The 18286-nt window shown below is 36.4% G+C and overlaps 1 protein-coding gene across 1 annotated transcript in view; it reads right to left on the bottom strand.

Annotated features, from left to right (window-relative positions):
• HS3ST3A1 (heparan sulfate-glucosamine 3-sulfotransferase 3A1) overlaps positions 1 to 18286 on the bottom strand; it is an 85562-nt gene that overhangs the window by 1436 nt on the left and 65840 nt on the right. The gene's annotated exons all lie outside the window — the stretch shown is intronic.

Here is an 18286-nt window from a genome sequence, read left to right as displayed (position 1 = left end):
TTTCATGTATGCCAAAGTAAATTCTAACTTTCTATTGTTCAAAATATTCTTGATGAGTCTTGTCTGTTTATTCTTCCTGATGAATGTTAGAATCACCTTGTCATGCTAAAAAAAAAAAAAAAAAAAAAAAAAAAAATCCCACTGGGATCTTGATGAAGCAGATATTGCTACCCAGTTCAAACATGCTTTCCTACTGAGAACAGATGGGTCTCAGGGCCAGTAAGAAAGTATGAGCAAGATAGATAAAACCTATTTACTCTTCCAACTTAAGTGCACTGCCATTAAATCCACCATATATATATATATTTTTTCTTTTTTTTGTCCCTAATTCCATGTTTTATAAGAAATAGATGTTGCTCAAATCAATATTAAAATAAATGTATTTGGGGAATTTACAATGACTACATTTTGTGTTTTGTCCTTTGACCCAATGATGAGAAGAATCAAACTTATAAATATCCTTATATAGGATTCACTTTTATTCCTGAAATGAACTTTATTTGATCATGGTATTCTATTTTTTTAATAGGCATATAGTCCTAGATTTGATTTGTCTTTATTTTGTTTTGGAGTTTTCACCTGTACTCGTTAATGAGGTGTTTCTGTAGTTTTTCTTTTCATTCATAGCTTAATCAATTGTTAGAATATGAAATATTCTACAAACAAAAGGAGTTGAAAAATGTTTCATGTTTTTCTGTATCCTAGAGAAGTTTAAGTTGGAAAATAAATTTCTATTCCTTCAAAATTTGATGGGTGTCACCTACAAAGCCATCTAATACTGGCACTTTTGGGGGTGAGGGTAGTAAATGAACTAGGATCTTCAAATCTCTTTTCAGTTTGTCTATCTATAGTTACTGGCTTTTTGTAATACTCTGCCTTGTCTTGTGTCAATTTGGGCAATTCGTGTTTTTCTATAAATTACCCTTGACTAGTTGAAGTTATGTTCAACCGTAATTTTGTTTTCTGACTCTCTTTATGCTTTCTAGGTTAGATGATGTTTTCTTATTCGCTGATTTGCCTTTTAGCTTTTTAATGCCCCCTTTATTCTTTTTCTAGTTATGCTTTGTTATTCTTCCAATTTATTTAACTGAATGCTTAGTTCATTTATTTCCAATCTTTCTTCTCAAGCAATAGAAGCATTTTGAGGCTATTTTCCCTTTAAGTACAGACTTGGTCAAATTCCACAAGTTTTGATATGTACTGTTGTCATTTTCATAACTACAAATATTTAGGAATTGCATTTTGCACTTGTTATTTCCTTTTTGGTCCAGGCATTATCTAGGATTGCTTCTTTTTTTAATTTTTAATTCTAATGGTTGACTTGCTGGGTTTGTTTTTTGTTTTTTTTTGCTGCTGTTGGTAATTTTGTTATTAATTTCTATTTTGCTTTTGTAATAAAAGAATGTACTTTGTGTTATGTGAGTTTGCCTTTGTTGACTTCCTATAATTTAGTTTTATCTATACTGTTTGCTAACTATAGATTATGAAAAATTTCAAATGTACACAAAACTAGAAAAATTATAACAAATCTTATGTGCCATACACCTAGCTTCAAAATTTAATAACAAATCGCCAATTTCATTTCATTCATAACTTTTCAATGTCCACTTCCCCACCACCCCAAATGGATCTCTTTGAAGGGTATCTTAGACTTTGGGTCAACTGGGTCTTAAACATTCTGGTTTCCATCTGTATTGTATCGGACACAAATTCCTCAACATTTGTGACCATCTAGTAGCACTGACACTGCCTTAGTATAATGATGCTGGTTTTCTCCTATTTTGCTTTCTTTGATGTTGCAGTCAGGTTATCTTTCCTTTCTTTTTTGTTTTTTTGGAAGTTTTTGTTTTTTTGGAAGAGGGAAATGATAAATAGATGTCTGATATCTGTTGCTTTTTAGGAAAAAAAAAAAGAAATCTGCAATTTCTTTAAAAAAAAAGGTTTAATGTGCCCTATTCTCCATTTCTTAACTATATCTTAAAAGTCTGGGTAAGATTAAGCAAAGCCCAGGGAGTTCAGTGTTGACACAAGGGAGATACAAATTGTCATTACTGTCTGTGCAACACTGGTGCCACTGTGTGACATGGATTCACAGATTTTGTTACTGTGTACCTCCCTTAAATGGATTTGAAAAACTGGATATGCCAACCTACTGTGGAAGCTTAGGTTACACTTTTATAAGATGAGCCAGGAGATCTATCCACAAATTGTTGGAATACCTCTTTAAAGAACATTTGATCACATGTGTGAAAAAGTTTTGGATGGTAAAAGTAAATATCACTAAAATGATAAGGAGCATTTGTTTATTTTTTAAAAAATCAGCATTCTTGCTTCCTTTCGTAGAATCTCTGACTTTTAACTACTCGACCTCATATTTTGACTAATAAAATAGAGATAACATACTTCACTTGGGAGCTACTGGTTGGTAATCTCAGCCTTCCTTCCCTCTGTCTCTGGGGGAATGTACAGATCACCAGCAGCCTTTCAGCAGAGATTAAAGCGGCAGATTGTGCTGGGCCAGAGGAAATACTACTAATATCTTTCAAAAAAGAGACCATATTTTAACTTATCTCAATAGAGTAGGGAAAACAGCTATCCAAAAGAGGGAGTTGAGAAGGAAACGACTAAAATAGGATTTCAGAAGAAAAATATTAATTCCTGTCATCTACAGGATGAGAAAAGCTGACTGGTTTAGCACGGGGTGGAATGGGGAGTCGAGGTTAACTATAAACTGCCTGCAAGCTACTTTTTTAAAAAAGGAAGAAGTGATAGTCTAAATAAATCTTTAATTGAGCTTACACTGTAGAAAATGTTTGATTTGTGAAAGAACTTGCAACAGTTTTTTTTTTTTTTTTAAATAGCAGTGTCCTTTCTAATTTCTTTATTCATTTTCTTACTGCAATTTGAATTTTAATGGTTAGAAAAGAGCTCATATATGACATAAAATGAAATGCACATATAATTTGGAATACCATATTTCAAAGTGTTTAGGAGAACTTAGAAACTGTCTTTCCTTACCCGAATGAAGTATATACTGTGACTCTACTCTGTGTAAGGGCTTGAGTCTAGAATGGGCAATGAAAAGAACCATCCCAGTATTGTAAGAGCTTTGCAGAAATACCAGACAGGCTATGGGAACAGAAATGGGTATGCAATGAGAAGACATAGGAAGATTGCTTGAAGACAGAAAAAGTTGGGGTGAAGATGAGAAATTCAATTGGATGATGGGAAGGATAGATCCTTGGAGGCCTTAATTTCCAGGCTAACAGTGTAGGCTATTCTAATTTCATCTCTAAATGGTGAAAAGGATTTGAAGACATGTATAATAAATACGGAGATGGCGAAATGGTTAGAAACCAGGATTACAAGAAACAATTAGAGAAGCTTATTTGTTTCTCCTGAAGAAGAAAAGGATAAGAAGGGATTTCACAAAGCAATTAAAGATTACTACAAGGTGAGTTGCATACATTTGCTCTTTGTTCCTGAAAAACACAAGAAGAATTCACAATAACCAAAAGGTGGAAGCAACCAGGTGTCCATATGCGGATGAATGGATAAACAAAATGTTGGCCTCATAAAAGAAGGAAATTCTGACACATGCTACAACATGGAAGGACTTTGAAAACTTTATGCTAAGTGAAATTAGCCAGTCACACAAGGGCAGATCTGTATGATTCCATGAATATGATACTTCATTGACTTCTAGAGGAGTCAAATTCATACAGACAGAAAATAGGACGGTGGTTGACGCGGGGTGGGTCGAGGGGGGTGGGGAGTTGTTTACTAAGTATAGTTTTAGTTTTATGAGATACAAAGAGGTCTGGAGAGTGATTGCTTAACAATGTAAATGTACTTAACACTACTGAACGGTACACTTAAAAGTGGTAAAGATGGTAAATTTTATGTTATGTCTATTTTACCATAATTTATCTTTAAAAGAATTCCCCACAAAGACAAGGGCTTCACTTGCATTGATGGAATTTAATTAGACAAAGGCGTCTTTTTGGCTTTGCTAATAATTAAACATTAGCACAAGGTACTGAAGGAGTCTGTTGTTTTGCTTTCCTCTTAGTAGACCAAAGAGGAACATAATAATTTATGAGATTTTTGTGGAGCTTTATGAAATTAGAAGATGAGGTTTGTGTCCTGTCTCTGCCTACTGCCAGCTGGGTGACCGCGGCCTAGTCATTTAACCTCTGAAATCTCAGTTTGCTCACCTCACCAGAAAAATCCAGCCACAGGTTTGGGAAATCTCGACTGTAAATGGAGTGTCAGCAGGATCATTACTACAGGGATGATTCCAAGCACTTTTCTTAAGAAAGTGACACCTGCTGTTCAGAATCCCCAACTGCCGGGAGAACCCCATTCAGTGCAGACACCTGGGACCCAGAGGAAGTGAGAGACTCTCTGGCATGTTCCTGGAACATCCACACATCTGTCTGTTTGAGGCTTCCTGTTTATGACTTGTAGACAGACAGTGAAGATACCTGATTTGAGGGCATGAGCTGGCAAAGAAAGCCAAGTTCTTTGGAAGGATGGAGATAGGCCTGCTATGGTGTGAGAGAGATGAACTGTTTTCAAGGGGAATCAATGTCCTACTATGAGGTGTGGTGCAGTTGTGCCAAGAAGGAATCTGATAAAACTTCCATCTGATTCAAGACATTGTTCTACCTTAATGCCCTGGGGATTTTATTTTGGATCCAATCAGTGACACTGGGATATGTCTCTAGGGGCCTATGTTTATTTGAGCAACTGTCTATGGTGTGGGAAATGTTATGGCTAAGTAGGAACCATGACAGACCTGACAACTAGTTTGTTCTTTTCTACCTGAGCCATATCAAGTGAGTAGTTTACAGTAGGAGTACGAAGGTGACCCAGAGGGATTCCGCACTGCCATGCTGCTGATAGGACAGAGCTGCCTCCAGGGACAATCCTAGAGGCAAGGCCTCCCTTGGAAGAAAAGGACCCATTGCTCTAGCACTGTCCGCACCACCACCACCTCCATGGCCAGGGGCACCACCCAGAGGTAGCCCTCAATGGCACTCAACGACACATATGCATTGTGCATATAATCTATCAAGAAAGTACAAGCAAGGAACCCACCTCATGTGCTTCACCCTTCTTATCCATTTGGGCCATTTTCCCTGAATTCCCACTGCCCTCATATTGTTTTCTTGCTCCCACACCCGCCTACTAGAACTGCTACTGGCTCTCTCTGGAGGTACTTCTTCCTAAAATATTATCTTTCCCCATTATACTTTTAATAAATGGTGTCTGGTTAACTGTTTATCCATATAGAAATATAAATCAGATGGATCTTGAGATTATTATGCTGAGCAAAATAAGTCAGACAGAAAAAATAGAGAACCATATGATTTCACTGATATGTGGGATATAAAACTGAAAACAAAGGAAAAAGACAAACAAATGAAGAAACAAAAACTCATAGACACAGACAATAGTTTAGTGGTTACCAGAGGGTAAAGGGGGTGGGGAGTGGTAGATGAGGGTAAAAGGGATCAAATATATGGTGATGGAAGGTGAACTGACTCTGGGTGGTGAACACACAATGTGATATACAGATGATGTATTACAGAATTGTACACCTGAAACCTATATAACTTTACTAACAATTGTCACCCCAATAAACTTTAATTTAAAAAAATCTTAATCTCTTACCATATACGAAAATCAGTTCCTGATGGCATGTAGATATAAATACAAATGATAAAATAATACAACTTTTGAAAGAAAACCTAGGAGAACACCTTAATAATTTTTAGTGGGGGCAAAGATTTCTCAAACTTCTTAAAGGAGGTAATGATGAATTGGAATATATTAAAAATAGGAGCTTTGTTCATCAAATTATACCATTAAGAGAGTAAAAAGGTAAGCCTCAGAATGGAAGAAAATATTTAGAATACATATATCTGACAAAAGATTTGTATCCATAATATATAAAGAGTTCCTATAAATCAGTAAGTATAAAAAAAGACCTTGCAAAAGAAAAATGAGCAAAAAACTTGAACAGACACTGAATACAAAAGACAGTACCCAAATGGTCTGTAAATGTATGAAAGGATGCTGAACTACATTAATCATCAGGGACATGCATGTGAAAACACAATGAATGCCATACTAAGACACACTCACCTGAGTGGCTAGTATAAAAACCATAGAGAGTGTGGGCGAGGATGTGGACCAACTGGTTCTCTGTTGGTTTGAGTATAAACTGGCATAATGACCTTAGAAAACTGGCCCTATCTACTAAAGCTGAACATGTGCATATACTATGGCCCAGCAAGTTCACTGCCAGGGCTCTACTCATCAGAAATTGTACATATGTTCACCAAAAGACATGCTCATAAATGTTCATAGTTAATCAAACTGGCCCCAAATGCAAGCTGCCCAAACTTGTATATCCTTCTATACACACACACACACACACACACACACACAATATTTCATATGTGTTTGTATATGTATATGTATCATAAGCTACTATATATATGAACTACTATATATATAAACTACTATACAGAATTGTCATGAATGACTCAAAATCTGTGAATATATCTCTCACACACAATGTCAACAAACATAGCCAGTCACAAAGATGTACATACTATATAATTTCCCTTATAAAAAGTTCAAAACAAGCAAAAACTCTTAGTGACTTAGGGATTTAGGGACTCAGAATCAGTGACTGGAAGTGGGGAAAAGAGGTTTCTGGAGAGATGGAAATACACCAGTTCCTGAGCTGGGTGCTGTTTACACAAGTGTATCCACCTTATGTAAAATTATTGAACTATATCCCAGGATCTGTGTTCTTTTCTGAATTATGTTATACTTCAATAAAAGTTTACAACAGATAAGGAAATTAGTGGACTGATTTTTCATATTCTTCAAGAAAAACATGCATTTCAGAAAAGGGCATTTGCAAAACCAACTACATCTCCAATTTTGGAAATTCAGATCCTGAAGTAAAAGAGGTTGAGTTCCCATCCCTGGGAATCAGTGGACCTCTCCATGACCACTCCCCCCTCACCCCAGGAAACTTATCAGAAGAGGAGCTGCCTAGTCTCTGCCCCCCACGTGGGCCATTGATTCTCAGGGTGCTATAAGCTCAGCAGTGTTCACAGTATCATAGAGGATGTGTCTCTAGAGTGTGGACACTAGCACAGAGATATCTGAAGAATGCATTATGTTTGCACAACACTTTATCAATTGCTTTCTCATTTAACCTTTCCACGGCCATAGGAGAGATAAGGTAGATAGCATGTTCCCCATTTTATTCTGACCAGAAGCTGAGATTCAGAGAGGCTGCTTGGCATGCACAAGTTCCCACAGTCAGTATACGGAAGGCAGTGGATGGTCCCAGGGCAAGGTTTTTTCTATTGCATTGAATCAGAGATGGTCTGCCGGCAAAGAGAAGAAGAAAGGAATATACAGAAGATGGCTTGGATGGAGCAAATCTGACAGATGGAGAACTTGAGAATGTGAGAAAGTTATCCAGAAGGTAGCTGTGAAGATCCTAAAAGACCCAAACTGAACTGTATACAGACAAAGGAATTTGACTTCTTGTATGGGGGAGTTCTATAAAATTAGATTAAAAATATGACAGTATGATTAATGTCAGTGATAAGTCTGAGGCAATGCACAAATTATAATGGAGCAAGAATAGAATGCAGGTAGTTACATACTTTTGGAGGCTCTTCCCATATAACCCACACTTGAGGAGCTAAAGACCTGGATTGATAGTGGAAAAGAACGAGGTAGTGAGAACATGAGAAATATTGAAGGGAGAGAGAACTGATGTGGCTGAAGAGCTGATTTATGAAGGGAGCAAAGTAGACGTTTTCAAAGGATGTCCCAATGTTTTAAAGGTGGAGAACGGTGAAAATTTTGCTAAACAAACAAACAAAAACAATAAAACCCAGTTATTCTGAAAAACAAAGTAGTCTCCCCTCTCCCTAGAAAACAAAACAACAACAACAAAAAAGTAAGTTTTTTTTTTTTTTTAGTAGAGTTGAGGCTGATTTGTAAAAGTTAGGACTTCTGCCTAAGAATTCTAACAGAGGCAAAACATTACTAGTTTATTTTAAACTATGTCACAGATGGATAATAATATCTCCATGAAGACAACAGAGCTTTAGAAAAAGCACAAAACTGGAAACAGGAGTGTGGATTCAGTCTTTTTTTTTTTTATTAACTTTTAAAATTATTTTTAATTTTTTAAATTAGTTTCAGGTGTACAAAACAATGTAATAGTTAGACATCTATCATTTATATCCCTCACAAATTGATACCCCTCCCCCAATCTACTACCCCTCTGACATCGCACACAGTCTTAACTCTGCTGTTAATAAGCTGCATGATCTTGAGTGAATCACGTCAGTTCTCTAGGTCTTGTTTTCTTCATAAGCCAAATAAGACTATTGTCCTCCGTGTCTCTAAGGCTTTTCTATCTCTAAGATTCCCTGTATGGCGTAGGACTCTAATTCATTATTAATTTGTTAAATGTAAAGCTGTGCACAGCCTCACACTGCTCTGTCCTGATGTGTGATTCCATCAATCCAATCAACAGTTTTGTGTAAATTATTAGACAGGGCACATCTTCATCAACAGAACTGATTTCAAAATCAATGAGATCTGAAAGAATGCAACTCAAATAATGGATGCCAAGAGAAAGCGTTGAGGTTCATTCAAATGAAGGCTCATATGGCATTTCCCCCGCACTTTGAGTCCGCAGAAAGACCAGGAAGTCCCACTGCATTTGATAATGCAGTGACCAAGGAAACCCATCTCTGGCCCATGTTTCCTCTGTGCCCGAAACATCAAAATAAGATGTCACAACTAGAAGATGAAGTTCATGGATAGGACTAAGTCATAAACAACAGATACAGGGCAGCCACTAATTCAAGTTCAGGTGCCTTACGAAGAACATGATGAAGACAGAAGTAAATGAACTCTTATTAAGCATTTACTAGAGACCAAGGTCTGATGCATTATTTCCTGCATCTCACAGCAGTGAAATTATCATAATTTCACAGATAAGGAAATAGATTCAGAGAGGTAATGGGACTTGTCCAAAGATATGCAGTAATGAGTGAAAGGGACAGACTGAAAATCCAGGTTCATTCATCTTCAAAACACATATTCTTTTAACCTTCCCAGACAGCCAGGGAACATCAGTGGGACTCTTTTGGTTGCTATCATTGGCCATCTTTGACATTTTGTCAAAACACATGTATGTTAAAGGCATGACTTGACTCTTCACCCCAGAGTGCAAATCATCCTGCGCGGACTGTGCAAAGAGGTAAAATACATTGCATGTTTTTTCACCAGCTTTCTTCTGAAAGAGAAAGCCATGCTCCCAGGGAAAGTCCCTGAGTTGTAATGTATAGGTAATTTACCTTGAGGAATAAATAAATCTGGCCCATGTACACATACATTTTTTTTTAGTCTACACTACCAAACAGAACCATGTGTCTGTTTTTGGAAAACTCTGGCAGTAGAAAATTCTAGGAAAAACATGCTCTTTTCATGGCCACAGCGTGAAGGTAGTTTGTGGGTCCCTGATGGCGTGAGCCTGGAGCAGGGGAAGCTGCTGCAAACTCCTGGTGCTGTCAGCCTGCCATCCCTTGGGCCAAGCTCCAATCACACCAATATTTCTTTTTCCTGCTGTTGTTAAAGGGGACCCCACTCTAAACGTGCCTTGTAAAGCTGGAAAGAAAACTCTCTTTAGTTGATTTGGCTCTTATGGAAAAAGAAGACATGTTTTTAAACCAGCTCCCACACTGACGGAATCTAGATGTGCAATTCTAATAATCAAACCATTGTCTAGATAAGTCAAACATCAATCTTAAAGGCTGGTACACTTCCCAGTGCTGGTGATAGCGGATTTCTTATAAATCTCTTAGCTATCAAATAAAGAAAGAGAAAGAGATGGTTTTTTTCTTCCAAAGAAAGAGAAAGGCTTTATGACAAAGGAAAAAAGTTTATTTCAAGAAAGCGACACAACGTCCATTGGCACTCCAGGGGAGAGAGAAAAGTCAACGATTCTTGATTGATAATTTTCGGGAACCTTATAAGAGGGCAGAAAATATTATTTGTACTCAGGTCACCGGAAGAACAGTTCTGAAAGGGAAGGGGCAAGAGTTATCTTGGGTCATAAATTCAAACAATAATGATTTATGTTTGTGTAGGACCTTAGAGTTTCCCAAGCAATCCCACAAATTATCTCATTTGTTGACTCTTAGGAAATACAAAAATAGACCAATCTCTTACAAGGCTCATTGCTTCACCCTCTGATCTTCTGAGTTTACTTTATTGGAGAACTAATGCATTCATAAGATTTAAAATATCATTTCTAACCCTGTATACATTATCCCAAACCCTGTTTTAAAATGATGTCTGGCTCTTGGAAAATGATGTGCTTCTCCCAGTGTCCTATCAAAATATCAAAGAACATCCAGGAAAAAAAAACACACCCTAATATTAAAAACTAAAGTTCACAGACAAATGAAATAATGTCAGTATATATAAGCCGATCAGAGCCTACGAAACAACCTGGAAAAAAGATAGGAACAGGTCATACCTCTCCACAGTGGGTCCGTCTCTGGATTTAAGACATTCTTTATGCACCAAGCTAAAAAGTGACAATTATTCTTTTATCCCTGTGTGCAGAATTCAACACTTGCATGCCCCTGCGAGTTAAGTTTTGCACCCTGTGCGCCACTGGTGCCTGATTTGAATTCCTCACTCTAGTGCGGTAGATACCCACACTTTAAAAAACATTAATAAAATTTTTAGAGTTTCAGAATAAAGAAAGTATTTCATAGACATTCATACAGAAAGACAAACAAAATGGCACAATAACTAGGCTACTGACAACTGGGGGGAGGAGGAGTTTGGCTTCGGACTTTAATTATGAGTGTCCAAAGGCTGTAAAAGATTAAAGGGGAAAAGGCCTTTGTACTCAGGTGAGTTTTACTTCATTTGAAGTTGTATCAAAATGACATTTTCAAATATGCAGTGATTCAAAAATCTTAGCAACCGGTGGTGGCTAGCATCTACCTTGAGAAAATCAAACATTGAAGTTTCATTTCAGTTAAACCACAGAGAGAGCCAAATTCAAAGCTCAAGAATGAAGAAGTCAGTGTATAAAAAACTAAGGGGAATCTGAAATTGGTTAGAATAGAAATAAGTCAAAGAACAATACCAAATCTAGTTATAAAAAATGACAGCAAATAAAAGAGTAAAAATAAAATAGCATTAAATTAGTCAGGATCTAAAGCCTGATATTCATAAACCCTTAGGAATCTGTGTGTGTGTGTGTGTGTGTGTGTGTGTGTGTGTGTGTGTGTGTATGTGTGTGTGTGTGTGTGTGTGTGTGTGTGAGACAGACAAACAGACAGACAGACAGACAGACAGACAGACAGAGACAGAGAGAGGCTGATTACAAAGAAGAAGAGCCCAAGAAGGTGGGAGAAACAACAGAATGTACAGGAGAAAGGAAAGGGGGAAGACTGTTCTAAGCGGCAGTTCCACTGAACATCAGAACTGAAGGAAATGTGGAAAAGCCCTTATCCAGCCCCTTCATTTCACAGATGTGGGAAGATCTGAGAAGTCATGGAAGCCAAACGAATACAGAGCTTGGCTTCAATTCCGGTTCTCTGGACCCTTGGTTCACCACTCTTTCGATAACTTATCATTCTGCCTTAATTCTCAAACTACAATAGAGACAGGGCTTGGCCACCTTGATGCTTCAAAATCTCGGAAAGTAAAGTTCCTCTGTGGAGGGGAAATTCCCTTGTAGTGCTTCTGAAGCAGGAAAGTTCCATTCAGCACGAGCATCGATGAAAGGGAGAAAAGTACCAGATACCAGGTACTTTAACCACATTATAAGATCAATCTAGAATAGGAACACGCAGTTCTTAAAGTGGGCAGGGTTTGGGCCAAAAACAGGCACTGCTCTCCCCGCTCGGTGGCGACTGCCACAGCAAACCCCGTTTACTGGCTCATCGTGGCTTCTGACAGGGGTTTTATATAAATGATTAGCTTGAGAGCTGTGCTATCAGCTTTTGTGCTGCTGTGGACAGCTGCTTCAAAACAGATTCTTCTGTCAGCCAGGAATTATCAGGTCTTTGCATATGTGCTTCGGGAGATAAGGGAAGGAGCTTGCTTTCCTTGCCTGGAAATCAACAATCTAAGGAGAGTGGGGAAGCTGAGAAAGAAACATGTTGAAGTCACAATAAGGAAAAATCTGAAATTTTAGACAGGTTCTTTGTTACATTTTGGCAACAGTGGGTTTTTCGTTTGTTTTCTGTTTGCTTGGTTTTTAGTTACTTTGTTTGTTTACTGGGTACTAGACACAGAGTAGGTGCTAAGTCAATATCTCTTTTTGAGTTTAAAACAGGAAAAGCATGTGAAGCCATGATTTTGCGTAGCCTGGGGCCTTGGACTGCCTGGGTATTCTTTCTAAAATTTGCCATCAGTATCTTGCCATCAGCTTCCCTGATTCTGAATAGCAGAAAATGATACACAATCCGTCTCACTAACATCAGAACAGAGCTTCCCCAATAATCTCGGTCTTATGATATAAAACAAACGTCCAAAATAATGACATAATCATGAAATGAGGCATGCAGACAAAACAAACCTCAGGAAAGCAATCAACGGTGTCCATTAGACACAGTCTATCAGAGAAGCTGTACCGCAGGCCACTATGAAGGAGAAAAGCATTTCTCCAGTAGGGATACAGGTGAAAAACATCAGTAGTCCCTGTAGACAAGAAGGGCTCCAGCTCAAAGCCCTACAATTTGGAAAGTCCCACATGACACAAAAATTTAGTAAAGAAACTGTTCCTCAAGCGCGGGCACAGCAGGGCAACCCATGACCCTAAATAGCCGCTCTCGGGGTGGACCCTGTTCAGGCCCCAGGAAGTGCTTCTCTAAACCTCTTGCCCTGTGTCTTCAAAACAAAGGTCTGACTGCTGAGAATATAGATGGGTTTGTGTTGCTGCCCACACTGGAAACGGGCATCGCTTCTGGCTTGGGGAAGGTTTGAGTGAGGGAAGTAATTAGCGGAGAAAAAAGATAAATTATGTAACTTATCAAATGCCTTCATATTAATAGCATGAAATAGCTTCTTGATAAAAGTGTCATTTGCTGGTATTACTGAGTGTTAATTTCTTTGCTTCTCCTCCTATTACAATTCACGGTCCTGGAGGTACTAACATATTAGCGTGATACTCAGAGCAGTTGCACGTGAAGGTGGAGGGACACTTTGTATTATGAATTGAATGATGCTACTCGGAAACTTGTAAATACGTAGGGCTAGGTGAAAGAGGTGAAGCATGGAATTCTTTCCATTGACAACTCAATATACATTGCAGGCTAGAATTGAAAATAGTTCTGAATTTATGAACATTTTTAATAAGATTTAATTACAATTTAAAAAATTAATAAGAAGTCAACTTGAATTTTTATTTCAAATTTTGATACTTCTTAATTATAATTCATATTTTGTCTTTGGACGTTGATATATTTGGAATACTTCAGAAGGAAAATGACTTCTAAAAACATACGAAAATAATTTTAGTTTTTATACTTACTTTGAGGTACAATTTGGATCATGGTACATCCAAATTTGTACCCTGGCACTTTAAAAATCCTTTAGATCAAGAGTTGCTGAACTATGGTTCAGAGGGCAAATCCAACTATTTTATCAGTAACATTTTATGGAAACATAGCCATGCCACTTACTTATGTGTTGTCTATGTCTGTGTCTGCCTTTGAACATCAACAGCAGAGTTAAGCAGTTGTGACAGAGACCATATGGTCTACACACTCTAAAATATTTATTATTTTGACCATTTCAGAAAATGTTTGTCAACTCCTGCTTTAGATCACTATTGTCAAAAATTTTGATAGTAACATAATTAGTACTTTGTTGAAATTAAGGATGAAAACAAATTGTACTGCATAAGTAAATGAGGTCAGGATTTGTATATATCTTTATTTTATTACTCAGCCAAACATTGCTAGCCCATCAACAGAATACCCAGCTGAGCAATAATAATTAAACCTAGTCATCTTTGGTATTCTGCCAAAACTTTCAGCCATATAAAAACAGTAGATTTAAACATTTTTCTGTTTTGTTGTTATGAAGTAATATTTATCAAAATGGGAGAATAGAATATATTCCAATTAATAGTTTATCAGCTTAACTTACTGCTTTTTAAAGTTTTAGACATATGGGATGAAGGGCCTCCATTTGTCCTCTTGTCCAGAGACCTGCGGAGTTAAGAGTGGGCCCGACGAGAATGTACCAGGGCTCAGAGAAGTCACTCTACAGGATGAGAAGGGAGGAAGGCGAGGCTCTGGCTCCAGAACAAGCCTGAGGGTCCTCAGGAATTGGATTTTCCAAAGGAAACAATTCATAGGGACTGGATGGTTTTTCCACAGCAGAGAAGTCATAGATACACTCTCCCTACATTTATGTGATTAAACAAGAGTTTCTCTTCTTTCAGCACCCGAAGACCAAACATCATAGGCTCTAGGGTGAGACCATGAAAAAAAGAGCTGCTTTCCAAATGGACGTTTTAAAATTAAATGTTTCAAATATTTAAAAATTACACACGTGAAAAAGGTTCATGATAGAAAAATTATAAAATTCAGATAAGCACAAAATTTTAAAAAGGAAGATCATCCACCCAGCATTCAGATGTTCTAAAATATATCCACCCAGACTATTCTATGAAGATCTTTATAATAAATTATTCATAAAATAGATCATTTTATACATGCATTATTTTAAATGCTTTTTGCATGTAGGCATGAATTGGAAACATCATTCCTGATGTTAAATATACATCAATTTCATTTTAAACGACTGTGTAGTATCACATTATATGAACTGCCATAAAGTGTTTAGTGAATCCCTTACTGATGGATACTTAGGTTGTTTACACAGTTAAACAATTTATTCATGTGTTTAATTATTTCCTTGAAGTGAAAATGAAAGCATGCATATTTTAAAAGTTTCTGAATCATATTACAAACCTAACAAATCATAAATACCTTCTGTATCTGTATTTAAATTTCGTCTTTGAATTTTAATATATTACTTTTAATATTTTATTAATATTTAATATTTTATTCAGTATATTGAAGTATATGTTTTCTCATGCACTCATTGTGTGTTGTGATATTACACAATGCCAATAAACATAGGGAAATGATATTTTAACATTTTAATACTTATGTTTTAAACTAGTGAGCATTGTCCCATATATCATTAGGAATATAAATTTTAAAGACATTTCCTCATTTTATATTATTTTTTGCTATTGTTTTCTACTGGATATCTTTATTCTTAGATTTTAAGCATTTTCTATATTATTTATATTTATCCTTTTTTTTTTGTATGTAGCAAATATTCCAGTTTATAATTTCTCATTTCCTTTTCATTTATGGTTTTAAATTCTTTTATGTTTTTAAATCTATCAGTCTTTTTCTTTATCACTTTTGCATTTCCTTTATGATGTTTTCTAAGTAAGGTCTTTCTTACTTTAATATAATATAAATAAATATCCATCTTAATTTTAATTTTATTCATTTTGGAATTCATTTTAGATAATTGCTGAGGTTGAATTCTAAATACCTTTTTTTTAATGACTGATAGATAACTTTCTTTTTATCCAATAATGATCTCACCTATTTAATATAGTAAATTCCTATACAACTTTCATTTTGTATGTCAAGTTTTTATATTGTTTGTATATTAAGTTTTTATATTATGTTCTATGTTTGTTTTGGCACTAGCAGAGCACTCTTAATTATTGTAATGTCCTAATATGTCTTAAATCTAACATGAAATTGCCTGTCAATTCTATTCTTGAATACTTTTTATTGAAAGTGTTTTTTCCCAAATGGACTGAAGAATTAATTACAAAAGATTTGTATCAAGTCCCCTTCCTTCTGCCACTGGAATTGGGGTTTCACAAAATGTATAGATTGGTTTAGGAAGAAATGGCATTTGTCTATATTGGGCTTGTCAATCTAGGAAGATGATATGGTTTTCATTTATACAAATTTTCTTTAATGTTCCTCACTAAAGCTTTTATTTTATTTTAAATTTAAGTTAATATATAGTAAAATTGACTTTTTGGGAATGCAATCCTGAGTCATGAGACATGTGTGCAGTAAATGTTTCCATTTGTATATATCACATTATCAGTAGCCTAAAATAATGTCAATCTCTAAAACTATTTCAGGGATAGGCAAGATATCTAAAATGCAGATAAAGATATAGATATGACACAATGCATATTCTGGCAACTTGCACAATTGTCATGAGTTAAGGATAAAGGGCTATGGTGGGTGGGTCATGATGGATGATCTAAATTCAAGTTTCCCAAATCTGTCCTTGGTGTAGTTAAGTCTGACATAGGCATGTTCTTATCAACTGAAGGCAAAGGTTCTTAATCTGAGTCCCAAAGAATGAGTATCAGGAAGTAGTGAGTTCACTGTAAGTGTATGTGAAAATGTGAACATGAGCATATATGCATTTTCTGAGGGAAAAGTCTGGAATTTCATCAGATGTTCTTAAGAAAAACAATCATCTCATTTCAAGGAAGTACATTCACATTCTTCCCATCCTCTCATTTCAAACATACCTAATTCAGTGCACATATTCAATAAATATTTATTGAATTATTACATGGCAACCTTTAGGTTTGACCTCAAGTGTAAGATTTTTATTTAGCAAACATTTATGGAGTGCCAACTTTGTCCAAGCATCCTATATTAGAGAAAATGGAATTACAAGGACAGAAAGACATTGTTCCTACTCTCAAAGACCTCACCATCCAGTGGGCAGACAGACTTAATAGCAAATGTATTTCATTGGGAGAATTACTATAATGGAAGTGTTTATTACATTCAGAGAAAGAGTGCCTGATCTGCTGAAGGAATTTAGAGATGATTTCACAAATACAGTGGTTGCTTGAGTGAAGACTAGGATGATAATGAGGATAGAGATATAAGTGGTTAAATTGCATAAGCTGTGAACTTGAGCTATTGCGGAGTTAGTCTGATATGGAGGCTAGGAGACAATCGCCAGTTATGCTACATGTATTTCACTTGATCACAGGTTTCACTATGGTTTATAGGGGTCAAAGTGGGAGAGGGAGAGGAATTCTAGAAGAAACAGTGTTTGAAAACATGGAGGCATAGGAGATTGTGGCATGTTCAGGGAACTAACAGATGGCTCAGTCTTGCTGGATCCTACCGTCTTTTTACATGTTCAATTTACAGAAATACCACTGTGAATATGCAAATATTTATGTAAATGGGGGTCCACTGTAGTATTGTTACAAAAGCCTCCAAAACAGGAAACAACTTAAATGTTCATCCTTAGAGGACTGGATAAAAACTTCTGGTACAGTATATCCATATAATGAAATATTTTGCAATGTGAGAAAGATTAAATTACATTTGTTTCAAATTTAAAAAAAAAAAATTCAAATAGTATAAGTCATAAAATGATAGGCTATCTTATATTTGTAAAAATAGGCAATAAAAAACAATTCTTGTGTGTTAAAATATGTTTCACTGGTTGTTAGGCTGAGTGTGTTGATGGTACCAATTCTTTATCCCTCTCTCTGTTTTTACCCTTTTGCCATGGATTTTGCAGCTCATTCATCATAAGTAGAATCCATTTTCCCAGTCCTTGATACTGAGTTCAGCCATGTGACTTGCTTTGGCCAATGGACATTAGCAGTTGTAATACAAGAAGAGGCTTGGGAAAACCTCTTATGTGTTCCACTCATGCTCTTGTGCCTGGCCATCACCATGAGGACATGTCTGGACAAGCCTTCTGGGGGATGAAAACAAATGGTTGAGTCACCCAAGTTATTCCAGCAAAGACCACCCTAGATCAGCTTCACACAGCTGTGATTCCCCAGATATGTGAATAGATGCACATATCTGGAAAGACATCTGGTTGACTCACAGCTGACCACAGGCACAGGAGCAAGGCTAGCTGAAATCTCAGACTACCCTGGATCAGCTGAACCCTGTAGACTTGTAAAATAAATAACTGTTATTGTATGTCTCTGAGGTTTTGTGGTAATGTTATGAAGCATTATTTTAGCCAGAGATAACTAATATGCTGTATTTGTATATAATATAGGCTTGCTAAACATCTGGACAGATGCACACCAAATTATTAACAGTGGTTACTTCTAGGGAAGGGAATTGTGGGTCAACGTTGTACT

The sequence above is a fragment of the Rhinolophus sinicus genome, chromosome 12 (assembly GCF_057876585.1).
Source record: "Rhinolophus sinicus isolate RSI-liver-muscle chromosome 12, RSI-T2T, whole genome shotgun sequence".
Classification (NCBI taxonomy): Eukaryota; Metazoa; Chordata; class Mammalia; order Chiroptera; family Rhinolophidae; genus Rhinolophus; species Rhinolophus sinicus.
Note: the sequence above shows the minus strand (reverse complement) of the source record. Positions and strands in the feature narration are given on the sequence as shown.